The sequence below is a fragment of the Elephantulus edwardii genome, unplaced genomic scaffold, assembly GCF_000299155.1.
Source record: "Elephantulus edwardii isolate Elephantulus edwardi_28Jun2011 unplaced genomic scaffold, EleEdw1.0 scaffold00450, whole genome shotgun sequence".
Classification (NCBI taxonomy): Eukaryota; Metazoa; Chordata; class Mammalia; order Macroscelidea; family Macroscelididae; genus Elephantulus; species Elephantulus edwardii.
Window position 1 is genome coordinate 700,949 of NW_006400200.1, and position 4,523 is coordinate 705,471.

Below are 4,523 nucleotides of genomic sequence, written 5' to 3' on the forward strand. Positions count from 1 at the left end.
CACCAGTACACTTTGTTATGCACCTCCTATTCTGGACTTTTTCATAAAATAATGTGTAATCATATATTACTTTTAAACAGTTCTTTCCTTCACCTGTCCCAATGTAGTGTTCACAATAGCAAAGAGATGGAAGTAACCCAAGTGTCCATCAACAAATGAATGGATAGAAAAATGACAGTATATTCACACAATGGAATACTATGCAGCACTGAAAAACAAATAACTCATAAAATATTGTACAAAATGTGTGAACCTGGAGGACATTCTGCTGAATGAACTTTATCAGTCACGAAAGGACAAATACTGCATAATGCTACTGTTGTAAAATAGGACTGACATGGGGAGGTTGTGGGAAACTAAAAAAAGAGGAGATAAATAATTGTCTTCTTGATGTTGAGTTGCAGTCTTGGATCTTCGGTAGCAAATGTGTCAGATCCTCCTTGGTTTCAGTAAGCAAGAGTGTATCATCTGTATAATGAAAGTTGTTGAGTCTTCCTCTAGCCCTGTTGTCACTTTCTTTGTCATAAAGTCTAGCCTCCAGAGTGATCTGTTCCACAAATAAATTGAGAAGTTATGGAGACAGGATGCATTCTTGACACACTAATTTCCTGATTTTCAACAATGCAGTGTTTCCTTGTTCCATTCTGATGATCTCTATAAAAACTTGTAAGTGTACGTAATACACAAAACAGAAAAAATGTACATCCGTGCACCATGGTATCAGATAATTTAAGAATAAATGGTAAAGAATTTATTATTAAAATTATTTTTTAAATAAACACAAATCAGTTATTTAGCTTGTTCAAGATTTGTAGTAAGATAGTACATTTGAAATACTATCACTTTAAAAATCACAATAATCCAAATTTATTTTCAGCAATCAGATTATTGAAGTTGAAGCTTTCATTGTTTTGGAGGAGGGTGATAAATTCAGAAACAAGTAACAAAGACATTTTAGGTCACTTGACTTTCAATATATAATTTTTAACATCTATAAAAGAACAAAAGTATACTTGAAAGTGAGAATTTCTTTTGCAGAATTTTTAAATTTTGAAATGTTTAAAAGCCTTGGTGCTCTAAGCAGAGGAAGGAGAATGCAGAAAATGACCTATGGAAAGTTTCCTAGCATGCAGAGGAGATAATGGCTCTTTTTCAAGCTATAGGAGATGAACCAGGAAAGAAGAGCTAGAGAGATATAATTAGAAGATACAGGTCTCAGACAGGGGCCAGGATGCAGTCTATCTTGGACTGAAAATCAGAGTTTTACCTTGTTTTTTTAAAAATGTCTCTCAAAGAGGAGCTCTGCAGGGCCTTTAGTTGCTGGGGAATTAGCGGCTGACCTGTGAGCTCCAGAGAATGGATGCAAAGCCTCTGGCAATGAAGTTCTCAAAGGAACCCATATCAGACTCTGGGCAAAGGATATGGCTTTGTCTCAGGACAGTACTGATATCAGAACTTGAAAGACTCCACAGCTTGTGGATAGGTTTGCAACCTAAGGGGATGTGGGCAGGCCAATGGAGGGGGAGTATGGGAAGCAGTATTACCATTGTGCCTTGATTGCACAGAACAGACTATGACCTATAACAACCCTATGAAAAAGGGCTCTGAACATTGCTCTATACTTAGCCAACCTTTCTCTCTGATATACTTGACCCATTGCCACATCAGTGAGTCAATCCATCTCATCCAGGATCTTCCTTGTTTGCTCTGACCCTCTAGCCTTCCAAGCATGATGTCCTTCTCCAAGGACTGCTCACTTTGGAAATGTCACCAAAGTATGTGACACAAAGCTCCAAAATCCTTGTCTCTGAGGAACAAACTGGTTTCACTCTCTCTAGGAGAGACCTGTTTGTTCTCTTTGTAGTCTACGGTATGCTCAATACTCTTCTCTGGCACCACAACTCAAACACATTGATTCTGCCGTCCTTGTTAGTATAGTGGTGAGTATCCCCGCCTGTCACGCGGGAGACCGGGGTTCGATTCCCCGACGGGGAGGCTTGTAAATCTTATGGTTTGAATCCACCAGATGCTCTGCCAGAGAAGGAGGGACAGTCTCCTCCAGTTCCAGTCAGATCTGATTTGACGGTACATACACAAACACATTGATTCTTCTTCTGTCACTGGTCATTCTCTTTTAGTTATTGTCCAGCTCTGTGTGATTTACTGCCTTTGAAAACTCACTGGAGGGTCAGGAATGAGATGATTCTGACTCTACCATATATAACAACAAAGAGCCCTGAAGACTCAAATTAATAAACCAATATCATGTTAATGGAAATTTTAGTAAAGAACAGCAAGGAGCTGAGGCCTAAACTGCTACTAAAATTAGCTTCTTCCAAGCCCATGTGCCAAATCCAAAAGAAGAAAAAGGGGAAAAAAGGATGTAAGACAAAAGATCGCAAATATTTTCCTAAAAGCCATGAAATTAATCTGTATTTTATTGTGTTTACCCAAAGCATTTATAAGTACTTTTTTTATGCACTCAGTGAAAATGGGGATCCAGGATGTAAGTGAATTCAGTTGTTTAGAAAAAATATAATTCTTTCCTCTGAATTTTTTAGACTGTCGGCATTATCATATCAATTACACTCTATTAGAAACCTTCTAATTCATGTGATTCTGTGCTGTGAGGCACTGACCTATAGCAACTTTATTGTAGATTAATATGATTCTGTGTAGTTAGAGATTTAGGTCATCACTGAATTCTGTTTAAACTGTTCAAGATTAAATGTGGGTCAATGAGAGAATTGTTAACAACCCTTTATTACTCACACACAGATTTCCACATCAAGTTATACATAATACAAGAACATATATATTTGTGTTTAAAGACCAAATTTGATTTTAAACCACTGTTCTGAAAAAAAATTTCAATTTATACAAGCAAATATTTATATATGCTTATATTTCTATATTTTATTACTTTGTACATTTTCTCATCCTCATATAACTTGTGAAGATAGAGGATACAAGGGGGGGAGATTAATCACCAGGTTGTATAATTTGATGGCTGGGGGAGCTGAGGGAAATTGAAAGAATTTGTTTGAATTTGAATCTTGTAAATAAATTAGTAAATTATTTTTTTTTAAATGCAAAAATAAAGAAATCCTAAGACTTAAAAAAAAAGCAACAAAAACACCCTATTATACCTTCTGCCAGAAAAAAAAAAAAAAAAGAAAAAGATAGAGGATACAAATTTTCGGTGGCATAGTATGTACAATGAAAAAAAAACAACAAAATACCAAATTCCTAACACTTCTTGAGTGTTGAGGACTCTCCTTCATAGGGTTGCTTTGAGTCGTCTGCGACTCGATGGCACTTAACAACAACACCACTTCTGGACCGTCTAGCTATCTAGTTTCTTTTCCCTTTTACTAGATTCTTTTATTTTCTCCTACTTATTTGCCTAATATGATCTACTTTCTGGTCCTTAACTGAACAGAAAGAGCTCTTGCTGAAGTCACTAAGTCATTTAAGTTCAACATATCCCCAAAGTCTAGCCTTTCCTGAACCTTTCAATGGCAATGCCTCAAGCTGATTCTTGGTCTTGGCTGACTCATTTTCCTCCATGTGACCGTTACATTCTGAAGTCCTAATTCCTGTTTTCCAGGTGTAATTATCTATAGCTGAAGAGTTAGTTTCCACAAGATATAGATGACTCACCTCTGTAACTCATGCTCACGATTATAAATCCTACTTTTCACTGGACATTTTTCTCCAGATAGCCTAAAACCATCTTAATGTTAGGTTGTAAAACCGAACTTACAGCCTTGTGCTCAAAACTTGATCTTCTATTTTTTTTTTACACCTCATTTAACTCTATATTCTAGAATTCTTGGGATAATTCTTAGTGTAATCATAAATAACTCTTTTTTATTTTCATTATTATGGCTGATCTTTCAACAAAAATCTATTCATTTTTTCTCTTTAACATTGCTTGCTCTACTTATTTTTCTACAGTTCTTGACAAATGAATTTGTTCTGCCTTCCTCTATCGCCTGATTTATGACAATAGCTCTTTAGTTGTTTAATGTTCACATACTGTCTTAGTTATTTCTCAAGACTCTGTTGTTGCTGTAGAGTCAGAAAAAAACTCATAGCTGACCTTTTCATGGTGTCACTTGTAAATTTGGCCCACCAGAAAGGCATGGTCTCTGTGTTAGCGGTACAGCTCTATGGACTATGCCAGAGTTATCACAAGTGGATAGCTTTGTCACAAATTTATTTTTTACCTTATTTTTTTTTTTTTAGTTTTGGACACTAGAAGTCCAAATTCAGGATGCTAGCTCTAATGGAAAACATTCTTTCTGTGTAGGTTTTGGAGAGAGGTCTTTGTATCATTCAGCATTTGTACGCTTGACATTCCTTAAGGATCTTTTGAAGATTTTCTTAAAGAAATTAAAATTTTATAAAATTGAAAAATTCTGACTAGAAAGAAATATATAAATATATATGTAAAAGATACATCTATGTAACAGATACATATGTATGTATACACATATATACATACACAACCCCCCCCC

The 4,523-nt window shown here is 35.7% G+C and overlaps 1 non-coding gene across 1 annotated transcript; it reads left to right on the forward strand.

The window, feature by feature from the left end:
* Positions 1 to 1,923: 1,923 nt before the first annotated feature.
* Positions 1,924 to 1,995, forward strand: TRNAD-GUC. The gene has a single exon. It is a non-coding gene; the product is annotated as a tRNA-Asp (tRNA).
* The last annotated feature ends 2,528 nt before the right edge of the window (positions 1,996 to 4,523 follow it).